This window comes from Musca domestica, unplaced genomic scaffold (genome assembly GCF_030504385.1).
Source record: "Musca domestica strain aabys unplaced genomic scaffold, Musca_domestica.polishedcontigs.V.1.1 36, whole genome shotgun sequence".
Taxonomy (NCBI): Eukaryota; Metazoa; Arthropoda; class Insecta; order Diptera; family Muscidae; genus Musca; species Musca domestica.
The window spans coordinates 5,694,034-5,715,199 of NW_026712318.1; the positions used below are offsets into that span (position 1 = coordinate 5,694,034).

At 35.4% G+C, this 21,166-nt stretch overlaps 1 long non-coding RNA gene across 1 annotated transcript in view; it reads right to left on the bottom strand.

Annotated features, from left to right (window-relative positions):
- The window catches only part of LOC109611834 (uncharacterized), a 131,276-nt gene extending 110,695 nt beyond the window's left edge, over positions 1-20,581 (bottom strand). The window contains exon 1 of the long non-coding RNA XR_009342855.1: positions 19,398-20,581. This is a non-coding gene — a long non-coding RNA (uncharacterized LOC109611834). The remainder of the gene's footprint in view (positions 1-19,397) is intronic.
- Positions 20,582-21,166: the final 585 nt, after the last annotated feature.

Below are 21,166 nucleotides of genomic sequence, written 5' to 3' on the forward strand. Positions count from 1 at the left end.
TCATGCACTCTATTCCGTCAACTGTAGTAAAAATCGATTCAGAATTGGATATGCCTCGCATATACTAGTTCCCTCTGAAACCAAACTATAACTGCTCTAAAGCTAAGTGTAGGTAGGTGGTATGATCTACTTCAAATAAATTCTTACGGAGCTCTACTAAGTATTCATAGTGGTGTAAGGTATCATATAGTCGGCCCGCCGACTTTTGACTTTTCCTTACTTGTTTAGCTCCACTTTCATAATCTACTGCTTTTATACCCTACACCACAAGTTTGTCAGGGTATTATGTCTTTGTGCATTTGTTTGTAACATGGAGAAGGAAGCGAGATAGACCCATAGTTACTTTTGAGGATCTCCATAGAATCACTTTCTGAGATGATTTATGCATGTCAGTCCGTTTGTCCGTCCGTCCTTCCGTCTGTCCATGTATTCTTGTGAACAAAATGCAGGTCGCATTTATTATCCGATTGAGATTAAATTTTCCAAACAACATTTGTTTGGTCCAAGGACGAACCCTATTGAAATTGGAGATAATCGATAAAAATTTAGATATAGCTCCCATATATATCTTCGTCCGATTTGCCAAATTAGGCCTGAAAATAAGTATGTCAAATTTGATCGAAATCGGTTCAGATATAGCTATAGCTCCCATATATATTGTTCATCCTATTTGTTATTTTTATCCTCCGCAGCCGTAATATGCACTCTGTAACAACAAAATTTGGGAAATATATCGAATACAGCTCAGAAATACCTTTGCTAAATTTTATCGAGATCAGTTCAGATTTGGATATAGCTCCCATATATAACTTCGTCCGATTTACCTTTTATTGTGCACCAAAAGCCTAATGGGATGGAATTTGGCACATACGAACGAATTTAGCCTAGAAGGTAGTATGCCAAATTTGGTGAAGATCGGTACAGATGTAGCTATAGCTCCCATATATACAGTTCATCCGATTTGTCATATTTGTTACCCACAGCCGTAATATGCCCTCCGTAACAACGATATTCAGAGACATATATCAAATACAGCTCAGAAATATCTTTGCCAAATTTTATCGAGATCGGTTCAGATTTGGATATAGCTCCCATATATATCTTTATCTAATTTCAAATTAATTTTGCACCAAATGGGCAATACAAGTCGGAATTTAAAAGATACAAATGCTTCGGCATATTTAGCCCTTTGAATTTTAAATTATAATTTTAATCATAGCGTGTATGATGGAATTCTCCCATAAAAAATTAAACATTTCTACGTAGATATATCGTTTGTTTAAGCAGATTTTGATAAAAAATCTGAAATAAATTACCGGAAACCATTAAAAATATCCAAATCTTAAAAAGAGAAAAATGCCAAATGGAAAAACTTAGAATTTCCCTAATCCTATCAGACAATGGGTTATCTACTCAATTTTTTAAAATCGTAAGTTCTAACAAATCATATTACCAGATTTTTATTTTTTTGGAATACGATGTAGGTTTTAATCATCTATCCGATCTTTTAAATGTGTAAAACGTATACAGTTTATTCACAAAACAACAATTTCTATTTGAAAATACATCTATGCATATGGACAAGCCATCAACTTAAAATCAACATACCTCACCTCACCTCGGTACATTTAATAATGCTTGGCTCACTTAATACTAATAATATCGCATGTACCATTGCCTAAACGACTACCACCATCTGCAGTTTTTAATTTTGCCTCACAGTTTTTCACTCATCGTTATGCTGCAGAGAAAAATTTGCATGCGTAAACGGTGTGCTAACCAGCCATCTGGTATAGTTTCTGGCTAATTGCTGTGGAAAAATATTGCAAAGTTTTGTCTAAAACTCACAGATGCCACAGATGGTGAGGCTCATCGCCAGACTACATATCAACGTGTTATAGCAGAGAATTTCATTTGTTTTTGGAATTTTAGTTTAGTTTTCAGTTAAAACATTTACACACACACTCCAAAAAATAGCAACTTCATAATTTACATATCATAACAAAAGCCAACATCAACACCAGAACCATCGACCACTTTTCAAAAAATAGTTGCGATATAAAAATCGTTGATAAAATTATGAATAAAAGTAGCTGAAGAGCCAGAAAACATCATCATCATCATATCTCTGCCTTTGTGGAATGTGGGTGCTGGAAAGATGGTGTGAGTCATACGAAGTGGCAAGGAAAGGCAATGACATCAAACGAAAAAATGCAAATTAAATTAAGCTTTCCACGGTAATTAATGTTCACACAATGATTCGACATAAAAGTCATGGTGGTGGCTGTAGACAGATAGACGTGAGAAAAAGATGAGAAAAAACTATATTTGCATAACTCCCTCTTTCTAGCGGTCTCTCTCAAACTCTCCCTCCTTCACTCACTCTCTAATAACCAAATAGTTCATGATAATGAAAGTACTTTAGATTGTCGTTGGGTTTTATGGAATGAATAGAGAGGACAAGGAGAGCAATTGCAAATTCATTGTGTTAGAGATGTTCAAAATACACATGAGTGTAGAGGAATATATTTCTCATACATACATACATTTAGGGAAGCATACATATCAATGTACATGTATGGTGATGTCAATATAGCCATTTTGGAGGAGTTTTTTGCAACATATACGTATCTCTGAAACATGTAAAAATAGTGGAATGGACACCAAATAAAATGTTCGAAAATAACAAAAAAAAACAGTCAATGATACAGTAATGAGACCATCTACAATAAAACAAGTAAAAAACCAGTAAAGAAAGTCTTAAAATCGGGCGGGGCTAATTTAGTAGAGCACCACATAACAATTAAAAGTTTTTATGGGAGAATTCAATCGTACACGCAATGATTATAATTATAATTTAAAGTTCAAAATACTAAATATGCCGAAGCATTTGTATCTTTTAAATTCGGACTTGTATTGCCCATTTGGTGCAAAATTAATTTGAAATCAGTTAAAGATATATAAATAAATCTGAACCGATCTCGATAAAAATCTTCACCAAATTTGGCATACTACCTTCTACACTCAATTCGGTCGTAAGTGCCAAATTCCATCCCATTTGGACAAATATTAGACTTTGGTGCACAATGAAACGTAAATCGGTCGAAGTTTTATATGGGAGCTATATCCAAATCTGAACCGATCTCGATAAAATTTAGCAAATGTATTTCTGAGCTGCATTTGATATATTTCCCCAAATATTGTTGTTGCAGAGTGCATATTACGGCGGCGGTGGACAAAAATAACAAATCGGATGAACAATATATATGGGAGCTATAGCTATATCTGAGCCGATTTCGATCAAATTTGGCATGTTTATTTTCAGGCCCAATCTGATCGTACGTCGTAGCGTAGCCCAATGTCAAGAAAGTGGACGGGAAAAAACAGTAACATCAGCAGGAATGGTTCGAAAAGTAAAGAAGTGACATGATCGAAAGCCGCCTCGCAGTGGCCAAAAAAACGGCTCGTGAGCTGAACATATCGCAATATTCCATTCGGCAAATATTGAAAAATGAGCTCGGGGTAAAGCCATTGAAATTCCAAACAGTTCAAGAACTTACACCACAACAGAAAGAAAATAGACTTAAAAGAAATAAAGAGTTGCTTCGCTTGGCCGAAAGTGGTGATCTGCCGAAGTTGGTTTTTTCCGTCTTCGATGAGAAATCATTCGTTGTCCAGCATTTTGTAAACGAACAAAATGATCGTGTTTACTTGCCAAAGAGGTCAGCTGAAAATGTGCACCTTCGGTTGGCCACCAGAACTCAAGCGTCAGCCATGGTGATGATATGGGCCGCCATAACAGCCGATGGTCGCTCTCCGCTCGTAATAATCGACCGTGGCATTAGAATAAATGCCGAATATTATCGCAAAAATATTCAGGAGGGTGTTTTAAAGCCTTGGCCACGCAAATATTTTGGCCGCAGACCTTGGACATGCCAACTAGAGTATTTTAGAAAGCAAGGTAAGCGCTAAAAAATACCAAAGTGTCGATCACCTTAAGCAAGCGCTTCGCCGGGAATGGGCTCAAATACCGCAGAGCAAAATTCGGGCAGCGTGTGATGGTTGCATTGGCTGTTTGAAGGCCATAATTCGTGCCAAAGGTGACCAATTCGAACAAATCTAAACATATTCCAAAATTTTATGCCATTTCCGACATTCTTGCTTTCATTCAATAAAATTTTAAAAAAAAGTAAAAATTATGGCTTTAGACTTTGTTGCAATGGTTTTTACCTCACCCTGTATTGACCGCAATTAGTTAATTTGGTTTTCAGTTTTCTTATGGTTGTTTGCTTAAAACCTATTTGAAAAAGGGACCTTAACTGTCAAACTCTTACAATCCAGCAAAGGGGGTAAAATATTTTGTAGTTAGATGAAGTCCTTGGTTCAGCTGTACAAATTTGGGAAAACTTAGTTTGATATTTTTTATGAATTATGTTGCGGAATCCAGTTGAAAATACCTTTCACATTTCAACATTGAACCTAAAATACATTTTAAAGTTGCAACTAAATTTCTTTATATTCATTTCATTTACGAGAGTATTCACAGCAATCAGCGTCAAACTTAAGGCGCATTGTGTGTTAAATGTGAAATTGTCATCATTGCAAGGTGGAGGTAGTGTCACATAGCTGGAATACTTGGAACTACAAAATTTGTGTGCTTTAGACATTTGAATGTCTTTCGTGTGTGAATGTGTATGTTAAAATGCTACCATCCACGGCGAGGTGAAACATAAATCACATTGCACAGGTTATAAAGTACCTGCATATGTATGTGTGTGTATTCGTAGGTGGTAGCAGGAATGCAAAAGTGTATTCCTATCCTTCACGTTAGCCATTGAAATCACATACATACATACTATTACATACATATTTCAATTCACCGTTCCATAGAACGTGTATCACATGGAGCCTAAATCAGGCATCCATGCATTCCACATTTGCATTATGGAGAAAAGGTCAGTCTTTACAATTCGACTGATTGCTACAGAAAAGTCCATTTACTGGAATGAGAATTTATTTTGAAATTGAACTTAATTTTTGAATATAATAGGAATTTTTATTCAGATATTATCTCAGACTTAAATGTATGCGATACAGGAATAACTTCGAGGTCTATCAGAGCTATAATCATACATCCCTTGGGAATATTTTTTCATTTCATTTGTTCATGGACTGCGCTCAGAGTATACTTTTCTAGGACTACTCCAGAGTCATGGATCTGCAAAGAATATTTTTGAAGGATTATTACAATCATTATCCTCGGATTTTTAAAGGCTATTATTCTAGGACTATCAGGACCATAATCATGCATTTTTAAAGAATAATTTTTTAAGGACAGCTAAATTTATTTATATAATTTTTAAAAAATACTTTTTTGAGGGCAATTTTTTAAAATATTTCTTCAAAAACTATCTGAGCCAAAATCGTGGATTTTTAAAATTATTTTTCCAAGGACCATTAGTATTATAATCGTGAATTTTTTAGGCATATATTTTCATGCACTATCAAAGCCATAATAACAGATTTTTAAGGACTATTTTTTTAATGACTATTACAGATTTTTAAAGAATTTTTTTTCAAGGACTATTGCAGCCAAAATCGTTAAAGAATATTTTTCCAAGGACTATCAGAGCCATAATCGTGGATTTCTAAAGAATATTTTTTAAAGGACAATCAGGACACAATCGTGGATTTTAAGAAATATTTTTTCATAGACTACAGAGCCATAATCATGGATTTCTACAGAATATTTTTTCTTGGTCTATCAAAGCCATAATAATAAATTTTTAAGGAATATTTTTTAAAGACTATCTGAGCCATAATCGTGGATTATTAAAGAATGTTTTTAAGGACTATTATGACGATAACAGCTAATTTCTAAATAATATTTTTCCAAGGACTATTATGACGATAACAGCTAATTTCTAAATAATATTTTTCCAAGGACTATCAGGGCCGTAATCATTGATTTTTAAAAAATATTTTTAAAGAGTATTTTTAAGGACTATCTTGGTCATAATCGTGGATTTCTAAAGAATATTTTCTGAAGGGCCATAATCATGAATTTTTAAAGAATATTTTTTCGAGGACTCTCCGAGCCATAATCGTGGATTTTTCAAGATTATTTTATCAGGGACTATCAAAGCTATAATAGTAGATTTCTGAGGAATATTTTTTCAAGAGCCATATTCATGGATATTTGAGGAATATTTTTTTAAGGACTTCAGAGCCATAATCATGCATTTCTGAGGAATATTTTTTCAAGGAGTCTCAGAGCCAAAATCATGAATTTCAACCGAATACTTTTTTTTCAACTATCAAAACAATAATAATAGATTTTTAAGGAATATTTTAGAGGACTACCTTAACCATAATCGTGGATTTTTATAGAATATATTTTGAAGGACTATTATGACGATAACAGTGAATTTCTAAAAAATATTTTTCAAGGACTATAAGAGGCGTTATCATGGATTCTTAAAGAGTATTTTTTCAAGGACTATCAAAGCAATAATCCTGGATTTTTTAAGAATATTTGTTCAAGAACTATAAGAGCCATATTCGTGGATTTTTAAAGAATATATTTTCAAGGACTATTGCAGGCGTGGATTTCTAAAGAATATTTTTCAACGGACTATCATGGTCATAATCATGGATTTCTAAAGAATATTTTTCAACGGACTATCAGGGTCATAATCATGGATTTTTAAAGAATATTTTTCAAGGACTCTCAGATTCTTAATCGTGGATTTTAAGAAATATTTTTTAATAGGCTCTCAGAGCCATAATCGTCGATTTCTACAGAATATTTTTTTTTTTTTTTTTGACTATAAAAGCCATAATAAGAGATTTTAAGGACTATCTGCGCCATACTCATTAATTTTTAAAAAATATTTTTTAAGGATTTTTTTGAAGACAACAGCAAATTTCTAAAAAAAAAATTTCCAAGGTTTATCAGGGCCATAATCATTGATTTTTAAAGACTATATTTTTCCAAGGGCCATAAGAATACTTTTAAGGACTATCAGAGCCATAATCATGGATTGCTAGAGAATACTCGTGAATTTCTAAGGAATATTTTTTCAAGGACTATCGGTCCATACTCGTGAATTTCTAAGGAAAAGTTTTTCAAGAACAATTAGAGTCATAATCATGGATTCTTAAAAAGTATTTTCATTTCAAAGCCATAATTTTGGATTTCTAAAGAATATTTTTTTAAGAATGGTCAGGGCCATAATCATGGATTTTCGAGGAATATTTTTTCAAGGACTCTCAGATCCATAATCGTGGATTTGCAAGACATTTTTTTCAAGGCATTAGCCATGGATCCTTTTTTTTTCAAGGACCATCAAAAACTTCGGCATTAGATTATTGCAGATAAAAGTTCAAGTATAACTTTGGTGGAAATTTTTAGCCGTCAAGCTATTCTGGGTCATTTTTCACGATATGGTTAAACACTCCCTATAAATTTATTTATCATAAAATAGGTCCTAGAAGACATTAGAGGTGTAAATTTAATTTTGTGCAAAATATGGCCAAGATCCTCACAATAATTAAAATCAGGGTGTATCTTAATATATTTTTTCAATTAATACATTTTTTTTTTTTTTTTGAAAATAGCGTTTTCACATTATAAGAACTCAAAATTGCAAAAATTGGTGAAATCAAATGAAAAACATGGCCAAAACCTTAAAAAATACTTGAACTCGGACTAAACTTTACAAGGGGCTTATACAAAAAGGTTGACCGATTTGACCCATTTTCTTAACCAATAATTCTGGAGATCCAATCCAAAGATCTCTGACAAATTTCAAATCTCTATCCTAAATGTTGCGAAATATATCTCAAATTATAATGGTTCCCTATGTAGTCAAAACCGTATTAAGGCCTTAATAAAGGTTAGCCTAAGAACCTGAAACTCCTTTGGGGTTTTGATCTAAAAACGAGTACTGTCAAACCCATTTTCGAGTTTCCTACAATCCATTTTAATACCCTACACCACATAGTGTCTTTGTTCATTTGTTTGTAATATTGAGGAGGAAGCGAGATAGACCTATAGTTACTTTTGAGGATCTTCATAGAATCACTTTCTGAGTTATTTTAAACATGTCAGTCCGTCCGTCTGTCCATATGTTTTTGTGAACAAAATGCAGGTCGCAATTTATTATCCGATCGAAATGAAATTATCCAAACAATATTTGTTTGGCCCAAGGACGAACCATATTGAAATTGGTGAGAATCAATTTCTATTTAGATATAGCTCATCATCTTCAACCGATTTCGGGTTAATTACGCACCAAATGACCAATATCTTTCCAAAAGACCTGAATTTTGGCACGTCCGACCGAGTTAAATCTAGAAGCAAGTACCAAAAAGATTCCTTCGATAACTGACTTGAGGTTAGAAATGCCCACCAAAATAATCTTTTTATTAATAGCTGCAATATTGCTAAGGACTTTATATACCTATAATGTAAGGATTCCGAGGAGTCTAAATCCGAAAATTTCGAAATAAGTGGGAGACCTTGACCCCTCCATTTTGGTTAATTAGCGATTTAAAGTGCAACGTGTCTTTTTTAGCTATACTTTCATAACATGCTGGATTTTCCTGTGATTAAATATATAATTTTGTCGCACAGTGTTATCAAGGTTGATACCTTACTTTTTGCTAACAATACTTTTTAGCCTAACTAACCCAATCCTCCCATGCCACATGGTTCATGTTCCATTCGAAGCTATGTATCATCATTTCACTCTGCGTGCTTCTACACTTCTACACTTTTTATAACACTTGGACTTTTGCACCTAGCTCCTGGTATACCAGACACATGTTATGCGTCTACTTTCAGCTATGGCAAATGACTTTCTGAAACATTGTGCAGAGAATGAACAGACCGAAAAATAAGGATACAACCAACCTACACTAAGCCTGGCTGATATACCTTTCCTAATAGAGAGAAAGAGGGACAGGACAGTTTCATGGCCAACATTACCCAGGTAAAAATGTAAGAATAATTACTACATTTTGTTTTTCAGAGCTACGTGTTGAGGTATATGGTCTTTTACTAAAGGTTTTCATGGACTGGAAAAAGGAATTGTATTAGTAGGTATGTGTGTGTGTGTACGATTGTGCACTGCTGGCCAGAAATGAATTTTTCCACGCCATACATTACCATTGCTTTATAGTGATGATGGGAGACGTTCTGATGAAAAAATGATACTTTGCAAGTAACAGTGTTTGGAAGACAAATTTTTTTGGCAATGTTAATTCCATCTTAAATATGGAGCATGTTATATACCTCCTGAGGAAAAAATATATATTTTAGAAATCATTGGTTGCCTTGAAAGTTATTATATGAGACCAGCAAGTGCCCGAAACTTCGCCGACGAAAAATCCATCTTAAAATTTCAGATTTGTTCCAACAGTTTGACAAAAATTTTTAATCAGAACTTCATATATCGTACTAAATTTGCAGACCTTCAAGGTTTTATGAATTATTCAGGTTTTATCCATTTTCGGAAAGAATAATACAGAAGTGCTAACCTTCAAATTCTTAACGAGAATGTACCAAATTTAGTGTCACTTAGAACGCATATAAAAAAAATCTATATCACTCTAACCTAGACACCAACAGTAATTCGAAATCAGTACTATTTAGTACTTTAAGTACAATTATAGTTCACATTTCCAAAACCACTTCCATATCTCAATTCTACATACCAACATAGACCTCAATATCGAATTTAAGGATTCCAGCCCTATTCTTTCACCCAACACCCAATTTAGTACCGTTAAGTACTTTTCGTACAAATATGTTACACATTTCCAACACCACCTTAAATTGCAGATACTAACAGGGACCTCAATATTAAACTACCTCCATATATTAATTCCATATACTAACAGAAACCTTAATATCAGATTTGAGGATTCCAGTTACCAATTTTAGTACAATTTAGTACTTTTCGAACAATTATAATTTCCAAAACCACCACCATATCTTAACCATAGATAGCAACAGTGAAAACTGTATCAAATTTCAGGATTTCTGCTCTATCCCTTCACCTAAAACCCAATTTAGTACTATTTAGGACTTTTCGTACAATAATGGTACACATTTCCAAAACCACCTCTATATCTCAATTTCAGATACAGACAGAGACTTCAATATCAAATTAGAGGATTAAAGCCTTATCCTTTCAACCAATACCCAATTTAGTTCCGCTTAGTACTTTTCGTACAATTATAGTACACATTCTCGAAACCATCACTATATATCCAGGCTATACATGAACACCTACCCTAATACCAAATTTCAGTTTTCAAGTATTATTTCTTCACCAAATACCAAATTGTACGAAATATAGTACAATTTAGTACTTTTCGTGCACTTGTAGTACACATTTCCAAACTTCTTTTGGAAACCTACCAAAACTAGAAATCACAAACCCTCCCCCAACAGGGACCTCAATAAAAATTTTAAAATTCCAGCGCATCCATTCACCCTTAACCAAACTGTTCCAAATTCAGCACCCTTTAGTACAGTTCGCACACTTAGTACACGTTTCCAAAACCACCAAACAAACATACTATCCAAATTTGATTCTTAAACCAAATTTTTAGATTTAACTCTACAAACGGAATAGCAAGTCGTACCATTTTAGATGTTTATTACCATTTTAGAACCTTTCGTAACCTTAAAGCTTGAATTTCTAAAAACCCTTTGGTACATCTATTCTGCATTTCGTCAAGAACTCGCATACCATATTTCAGAACTCCAGCTCAATCGGTTCACTTCAAGTACAAATTCCATTAACAGCCTGCATCATACTATCCGAAAAAATCGTATTTCGGAATATCAGGTCCACCCAAATCTTAATTATATCAAATTAGTACCATTTAGTGCACATAAGTACAAATTTATTTACGTAACAATCTACATCACACAATCCAATAGAAATCTGATTTCCCAATTTCAGGATTCCATCCCTATCAGTTCGCCCAAATCTGAATTTTACCAAATTTAGTATCAGTTGGTGCACATAAGTACGAATTTCCAAAACTTCCTACATACCTCAATCCTACACTCCCACAATAATGCCAAATTTAAAATTTAAGGAATTCATCCATATCGGTTCCCCCAGATACATATTTACCCAATTTCGTACATTTTAGCACATATAATTGCACATTTCCAAAACTACCTCCATATCACACTCTACACTCCGATTTTAATATTTTTTCCAAATTTCAGGACACCAGCTTCATTGGTTCACCCAAATCCAAATTTTATTTCATTTAGTACGCATTAGTCCAAATTTTCATAACAATCTACATCATTCCATTCCTGCCCAAATCCAAATTGTACGAAATGTAGTACAATTTAGTACACATAAATACAAATTTCCAAAACTTACACCAATCCTACACTTCAACCGTAATCCCAATTCAAAATTTCAGAAATCTACCCCTATCGGCTATCTCAAAGATAAATTGTACCAAGTTTAGTACCATGTAATACACAGAAGTACGAATTTCTTCCTCCAAACCCCAATCCTAAAATGTAATAGTAATCTTTTTTCCAAATTTCAGTATTCCAACTCCATAGGTTCACCCTCCGACAGTAATCTCCTATAGGAATCTTCTTCTCAAATGTCAGGATACCATCTCTATTTGTTCTCGCAAATCCATGTTGTGCCAAATTTAGTACCAATTATTACACAAAAGTACAAAATTTCCGAACCTTTCTACATAACCCAATTATACAATGCAATAGTGATCTTATTTCCAAATTTCAGCAATCGGGTCACCTAATTTGAAATTGTACCAAATTTAGATCCCTTTACAACTTTTCGTGCACATAAGTACAAATTGCGAACAATATCTTCATATCCCAATGCTACACTCCGCCAATAATATTAATGTCAAATTTCAGAATTCTACCTCCATCCGTTCCTCCAAATCCATATGCTACCAAATTTAGTACCATTTGGTACACATAAGTACAAATTTCCGTAACGATCCATATTATCATAAAATCCTATATAAATCTTATTTCCATATTCTAAGATTCCAAGCCACCTGATCTTCCAAAATTTAAATTGAACCAAATTTAATACTATAAGTACACATAAGTACAAATTTCGAAAACATCCTACACTCCGGCAGTAATACACTCAACTTTCAGGATTCCAGCTCCATTAGATCCGCCAAATTCACAGTGAACCATATATAGTACCCTTCCCCTCAACCTTACTTCCCATTCCAAATTTTTAGCTATAACGGTTCACTTGATACGAAATGGTACTAAATGTAGTACATTTGAGTACATTTCGTATACTTATAGTGCGATTTCCCAAAAACCGTTTGGTACATCCATCGTATACTTTATCAGTCCATCTACTGCTTCCTCAAATACAAAGGGTACCACATATACTACCTTTTAATACTTTTCGTACCGTTCTAGTACGAATTTCCAAAAACCCAGCCTTATCTGATACCTCGAACCGAAAGTGACCCTCACCCAAAATCTCAAGATTCTAGCTTTTTATTGGTATTTTTTTTTTTTTTTTTGGTTTTAAAATTCTTCTTTCAAGAAATATGCAATACTGTTCCTACATCGGTACCTCTTTGGTGTTCTAATTCAAATTAAAAAAAAAGAAACAAGTAAACACGTTGTAAGTCTGGTCGGGCCGAACTTTGAATACCCTCCACCATTTGGAACGAATTTGGCAATTCTCAAAAACAATAAAATCCGAAAAAAATCTGTTTAAATCTTAAAAATACCGAATGTAGCTGTTATATTATGGTCTATACGACGCCATGGGCCTGCATATGTAAATTTTGTCATAAGCCATTACAATATTCAAATGCAAAACTTAAAAAAAATCGGTGAATTACGTAGCTAAAATCATCAAAATATCGCATATCGGGAGGCACCGGTATATGGGGGCTATACGAAGACCTGGACCTGCACAGACAATTTTCCGTCTTAGGCTGTAGTATCCATTACGAACTTCAAATACCAAATTTGAAACAATTCTGGTGAATAGTCTCGCTAAAATCATAAAAATACCGAATATCGGGAGGTCCAGTTATATGGGGGCTATACGAAGACATGGACCTGCACAGACAATTTTCTGGCATAGCCTGTAGTATCCATTATGAACTTCAAATACAAAATTTCCGGTAAATAATGTTGCTAAAATCATCAAAATACCGAATATCGAGGGGTACCGTTATATGGGGGCTATACGAGGACGTGGACATACATGGCACATTTTCTGTCTTAGGCTGTAGTATCTATTACGAATTTCAAATACCAAATTTGAAACAATTCCGTTAAATAATGTCTCTAAAATCATCAAAATACCAAATATCGGGAGGTACCGTTATATGGGGGCTATACGAAAACGTGCACCTACATGACCCATTTTCAAAACCAAAAGTCCTGGAGACATAATATACATGTGAGTAAAAGTTTATCAATCTACTTCAGTTCATTCGGAAGCTAGAGTGATTTCCACAGACGGACAGACGGACGGTCATCGCTAAATCGACATAGAATTTTATGCTGATCAAGAATATATATATACTTTGTGGGGTCTAAAATGTGTATTTCGATGTGTTGCAAACGGAATGACAAACTTAATATACCCTCCATACTATGGTGGACGGTGTAACAAGTAAGCAAAGGCTATAGCCGTGAGGGGCCGACCATGTTATACCCTACAATACTACAATATGTTGGAAGGCCCCTTATGTCCAAATTTATTTTGGAAGATTTCGTTTTTGAAATAATGTCATACACATAGGCTTTCACAGATGTTTCGACCGGGGCATTTGTCTCATATTTACGCCCCTCGTGGTGTTGATAGGTATTCAAAAATAATTCACACGAAAGTTGTGGTCCATTTTACAAATAAATATAATCCGATGGCCATCCAAAATGCTTAACTTTCCTTCCTGCCTTTAACTTTAACATTTAAAATTTCGTGAGGATTAGATTTTTTGTCCATTTCAAACCCTTAATATTTTACGATCATCTCCAAAAACAAACCACCTCCATTTTCAATTTCGTGAGGATCGGAACATAATTAAGACCCGTAGCAGGATTACTAATTCACATGGAAGGACGGACGGACGGACATACATAGCTAGACCGACGGCGAGATAGGAAGATCCATATATAGGTTCCCATGTGGGTGGCCAATATTTCGAGGTTTTACATAATTTTTGGCTCAACCAAACTTGCAGTATGCCAACATATAGTGTTGTAGGGTATAAAAAATAAATCGTAAGGGTAAAATCTTTGCTTTTTTCTGCAATAGTAAAATATTTATAAAATATATTTTAAAAAATTCCCTTATATCTCATCTCGAACCAATTTATCGCAATCCAAATACTGTGCGTTCCCGACAAATACACACACACTCCGAAGTGCATGAATAACTTAAATTCATTTGTTGCAAAGGTGTTCATTTACAAATTATTGGCTTTGCAAGTTTTGTATAACTAAACGATGATGGAGCTGTGGTGTGTATTTTTCAAATTATAAAAGTTTTTACTTCAGAAGTCAGATACACACACACACACACGTACACATGTACCACACTAAAACCTACTCTCTTACTCACACACACACATTGATTCATTCATGCAAAACAAAACGTTCTGCTATAGCCCCTCAAACGACAACACCTCAACGTGTGTCGGATACTTTTTAATTATTCCAATGTCTGAACAAGAGAAGGACGTCACGAACACACACACACACACTCACTCTCCCAACGAGCGACAATGCGAACGAATGTGAAACGAAAAAGGGAATACAAGGAAATAAATGAATTAGCGAAAAAAACAACAAAATAATTTGTAACTAAATTAAAGGTTACAATACAATCACAAATCATGCCACTTATTAAGTTGATAACTTTTTCTCCTTCGGGGATTTTCACTCCTTTACTTGCTGCCCATCTCTCCCTCTCCCACCTTCAGGTGGCATGATTTGCCTCACTTATTCTTTTGGCTTTTTTTTCTCCCTTTTTTTCAATATAATTATTCATTTCATTTCTGTTGTAGTTTTTCCTCTTTGATAAATGTGGCATTTCAATGAAACTGTGTTTTGCCTGCGGGGGCTCCGGCACACTGAAAGGTAAGACGGAACTTCTTGTATTACAATTATTATTGATGACTCCCATTTGGTCAGTGATACGGACACATGACATGACATATTTAATTAAAATCAAATGTTAACACCTACTCATTAGCGATAAACGATTGCAAGTGAAAGGCTGAAATATCAATCGCAATTGAAATGTTTTGATATTTGTGGCGGGTAGGGGGTGGTAAATTTCTTTTTATAATTTTGTTTTTGTGAGTGGAAGAGAGAACAAAAGAAAAACATCAAAATGCGAAATTGTCAGGTTTGAGATATTTTGATACCCTCCGGCACACTATGGTATAGGGTATGGCGTTTTTATACCCTGCACCATAGTATGGAGGGTATATTAAGTTTGTCATTCCGTTTGTAACACCCCGAAATGGACATTTTAGACTCCAGAATGTATATATATATATTCGTGATCAGCATAAAATTCTATGTCGATTTAGCAATGTACGTCCGTCTTTCCGTATGTAGAAATCACTGTAGCTTCCGAACGAAATGAAGAAAGTTGATAAAAATGTACTAAAATGTGTATTATGTCTGTAGGACTGTTGGTATTGAAAATGGGCCATACAGGTCCACGTCCACGTCTAAGACAGAAAATTGTCTGTGCAGGTCCACGTCTTCGTATAGCCCCCATATAACGGTACCACCCGATATTAGGTGTTTTGATGATTTTAGCGACATTTTTAACCGAAAATGTTACAAATTTCGCTTTTGAAGTTCGTAATGGATACTACAGCCTATGGCAGATAATTGTTTGTGCAGGTCCACCTCTTCGTATGACTCCCATATAACGGTACCCCTTCGATATTCGGTAATTTGATGATTTTAGCGACATTATTTACCGGAAATGTTACAAATTTCGCATTTGAAGTTCGTAATAAATACTGCAGCCTCTGACAGAAAATTGTCTGTGCAGGTCCACGTCTTCGTATAGTCCCCATATAGCGGTATTCCCCGCGGTAGTCCCCGATATTGGGTATTTTGATGATTTAGCACATTATTCACGGGAATTTTTTCAAATTTTGTATTTGAAGTTCGTAATGGATACTACAGCCTATGCCAGAAAATTGTCTGTGCAGGTCCACGTTTTAAAAACCACATGTTACCTCCCTATATTCGGTATTTTGATGATTTTAGCTACATTATAGCCAGATATACTTCAAGTTTCGCATTTGAATATTGCAATAGCTTATGACAAAAGTTTCCTATGCAGGTCCACGTCGTCGTATAGACCATAATATACGGCTGCTTTCGGTATTTTTAAGATTTTAACAGAATTTTTAATGGATTTTATTTTATTTTTTGGAAAATTGCCAAATTTGTACCAAATGGTGGAAGGTATACAAAGTTTGGCTCGGCCGAACTACAGATTTTTACTTGTTGTGTGTTTGTTAATTATATGCAAAAGGAAACGAGATAGATCTGTAGTTCATTTTGGACATCTGCGCAGAATCACATTCTGAGTCATCAATTTTTGTAACCATCTTACAGATTATTGTCCAACTGACATCAAATTCATCACAGTCAATTTGTTTCGGTTAAAAGCACACTCTACTGAAATTGCCGGTAGTCGGTTAGATTCGCTAATCTCTTGAACCGATTTCGATCAAATTTGGTAAAATATTTTCAGGCAACATCTCCGATTTTATATAATCTGTATATTCGCCACAAGATATGACATACTGTCTTTAAATACCTTCCAATTGTTGTCTGGAATTGGTACGGTCCAAGGATGCCACATCTGCGAAAAGTAATAAAATGTACTAAATATGATACCCTCTATATTCGAACCATCTGAGCTAGAACTTTTGAATGAGGAATGATGGTCACTGATGGAGTGTATGATGGATGTACCAAAGGTGTTTGGTAATTTACATCCTGAGTGTACGAGAAGCACTAAAATGTACTACATTTGGAACCATTTCGTATCATGTGAACGGTTAGAAACTTGAAATTTGGAATGGGAATCAAGATTGAGGAATAGGCTCGATGTAAATTTTGAAATTCACCTTACTGGCGGTGTGTATTATTGGAATACCAAGGTAGTTCTTGGAAATTGTACTTAGGGTGAGATGAAAAAACTGGAACCAATTTCAGACTGCTGTCATTACTAAGCCACTTGTCCGACAGCTGTTAAAATTATTCTAGTGACAGCTCAATATATTGTTTACAAGCGTACAAAAGCATTTTGGTGAGAATTTTCCAGAAAAAAAGTTATTCGTGATGGAATTCAAGCGGGGTAGTCTGATTTCTTTATATTTGGCTGGAAAACCACAATTGGCTATCGTTAGAGCACTCCAGTATTTAAATGTGAATAAATCTTTTGTGTCTCGTACCATAGCTCGTTACCCTGATACTGATAGCGTAGCCCAACGTCAGGGAAGTGGACGGAAGAAAACAGCAACATTAGCAGAAATGGTTCGAAAAGTAAAGAAGCGACTTGATCGGAACCCTCGTCGCAGTGGCCGAAAAATGCCGAACATATCGTAATATTCCACTCGCAAATATTAAAAAATGAAATCGGGGTAAAGCCATTGAAATTCCAAAAAGTACAAGAACTTACACCGCAACAGAAAGAAATTAGACCCGAAAGAGTTAAAGAGTTGTTTCGCTTGGCCGAAAGTGGTTAACTGCCCAATTTGGTTTTCACCGAAAGAAAACATTCGTTGTCCAGCAGTTTGTAAACAACAACAACAAAATGACCATGTTTACTTGCCAAAGAGGTCAGCTGAAAATGTGCACCTTCGGTTGGCCACCAGAACTCAAGCGCCGGACATGGTCGCTCTCCGCTCGTATTAATCGACAGAATAAATGCCAAATATTATCACGAAAATATTCTGTGTGTCGATCACATTCAGAAGCGCTTCGCCGTGAATAGGCCAAAAAACCGCAGAGCAACATTAGCGTGTGACAGTTTCATTGGCCGTAGCCGTGAAGGCCATAATACGTGCCAAAGGTGACCAATTCGAACAAATCTAAACATATTATAAAATTTGATACTATTTCCGACATTTTTTGGCTTTCATTCATATCCCGAAGCATTTGTATCTTTTAAATTCGGACTTGTATTGCCCATTTGATCCCAAATTTGAAATCAGATAAAAATATATATGGGAGCTATATCTAAAACTGAACCGATCTCGATAAAATTTGGCAAAGATATTTCTGAGCTGTATTTGATATATTTCCCTGGATTTCGTTGTTACGGAGTGCATATTACGGCTGTGGGTAACAAATATAACAAATCGGATGAACAGTATATATGGGAGCTATAGCTATATCTGAACCGATCTTCACCAAATTTGAAATACTAGCTTCCAGACTCAATTAGGTCGTAAGTGCCGTAAGTGGACAAATATTACACGTTTGGTGCACAATAAAAGGTAAATCGGACGCAGTTTAATATGGGTGCTATATCCAAATCTGAACCGATCTCGATAAAATTTGGCAAAGGTATTTCTGAGCTGCATTTGATATATTCCCCTAAATATTGTTGTTCAATAGGGTTCGTCCTTGGGCCAAACAAATGATTTGTGCAAAATTTCATCTGGATAGGGCAATAAATGCGAACTGTATTTTGTTTACAAAAATACATGGACAGACGGACGGACGGACGGACGGGCATGCATAAATCGACTCAGAATGTGATTCTATGCAGATCATCAAAAGGAACTATGGGTCTATCTCGTTTCCTTTTGTCTGTTACAAACAAATGCACAAAGACATAATACTCTGACCACATTGTGGTGTACGATATAAAAAGCAAGTCAAAATATGTTTGAATTAACAGGCATGGCCTGTGAGTATACATCTATATTTAAGATCGACTGATAGGTTCCAACTCCGCTATTTTGAATAATCCCAATACAATTCAAACTAGATATTTTCTTTGGCACATTCCATGATGTAAAAAGCATGCGTGTTTTATGAAAACATTACTGTGTATATATGGCTCGATCAGCTCCATTTTATAAAAGTGTCAGATCCGCCGTATTGCAAAATAATGGACTTAGGGATGGAACGGTGTCATATGTACAATTATGTCAAGAAATAATGCCTACTTTCCTTTAAATATGCATGTCCTTCTTTTCCAATATTCCTGATCCCTTGAAAACCTCAAATAAATTGAATAAATCCCGTTTTTTAATAGGTCTTATTTAATTAAATATTCTATTGGCTGAGTTATTATTCTATTTTTTTTTTTTTTTGTTAAATTACAACTTACCAGCAATGCAATGGAGTATTAGTTCTCACAGGATTGTCATAGAGTAATGCGTTGCGTATGAGCGCAGTCTAACGCTTCACCCACCAGTGACCCCCCAACCGCACTACTGCCGCAGCCACTTAAGAATGCATGCAGTAATTTAAGTAAATTGCACTTGTTTGTAAAACAAGCCTGTAGTACCACCAATTGCTGCCAATCAAATGTTTTCTGCCTGTCTGACTACCAGCCTGCCTGCCTGCCGCATAATATTGAAAATATTGATTTTCCATTTGGCTATTGCGTCGAAGACGGCTGCGACGGTGGCGGGTGGATAATGGGTGGGTGGGTTGATGGCACACAAGACAATGTGGATGTCGACGAAGCCACAAACAAAATCCTCGGTAATGTATTTTGAGCACCGACTAACGGGTCTTGTTGGTAACTACAACACACTTAAAAACTGCACAAAGTAACACATGAGAAACTAAACACTTGATAACGGTTTTTTTGTTTTTTCTTCCTTTATTTTCTTCTTCTTCTTCTCCGTTTTATCCTTTATGGTGGGAGGGGATTCGTATTACTTTTCTTCAAAGTTTCGGTTCGTTTCGGATTTTTTTTCCAACAACACATATTTGTTTGTGGCAGCTGTTGTTATTGCTGCCTGCACAGAAGTTGGGAAAACAAAATAACATGGCCCACATTGACCGCACAACACAGGGGGAACTTGGGTCGGGTCGAGACGCGAACCCACGATGGTGTTGGCCACAATGTCTTCACAAACACATTTCCAATCGATTCACTGATAGCAAAAATGATACAACAATTATTGCACAGTCCATTCTTATTTTTTATCAGCACACATACACTCGCACGCTCTCTTCTTTAGAGAAGGATTCCGCTGTAGTGTAAATATCCATTTAATTTCTAATGTCCATATTTCTAATATTTGGTTTATGATTTTCAACACTTTAATCAATTCCAGTCATTGACTGAATGGCTGATTGACTGCCACTGCCTCTACAGTCTCGCAGACCAAAGGAGACAAGTGCCGGATTAGAGGACACAACCACTCCAGTCGATATGTTACTATCAACTGAAAACATTTGATGATTAAGGATATTTTGTCTGCTACAGCTTTTTACAGTTAGCTGGTGTTGGTAGCAACACCAACGGACCCACAAATGCAATGCCAACGACAGCGACAACGGTAGCGAGCGCCAGCCTGCCAGCCAGCCAACATATTTACTTCAGGACAAAATGTCCCGAACTGACTAACGAACAAATGTGGAATCGAGACGACAACGACGACGATGACGACGAAACATAACGTATCAAACACCTATACAATCAAACAAATAACAGATACAACATGAAACGACAGACAACGCCAACACCGTTCGTAGAGAGCATAAAAAGAGATACCTCAACTGTAGGGTTGCCAAGTTAATTTAGTGAAACTTTTTTACCCAACAAAAAATGTGGGAACTGTATAAGAGGTAGTTTGAAAATAATGGGCTGTTCTTAAAAAATATACTTCCAAAATGAATGACTTTGACAGAGAGAGGGAGAGACAGAGAGAAAAAGGGTGAGTGTCCAACAACAATACCAAGCGGTTGTGAAATAAAGACTCAGCTTCGACAGACGAAGAAAAAATAAAAAAAAATTAAAAAGTATTAGTCGGTTTTGCCGACAGGTATATATACCTTTCCCCAATGTTCGTTTTTACTTGCCTTGCTTCCCGAGGGTATGGACCAATATTGTCAATTTTCTACACCTTTTATGAGATATGT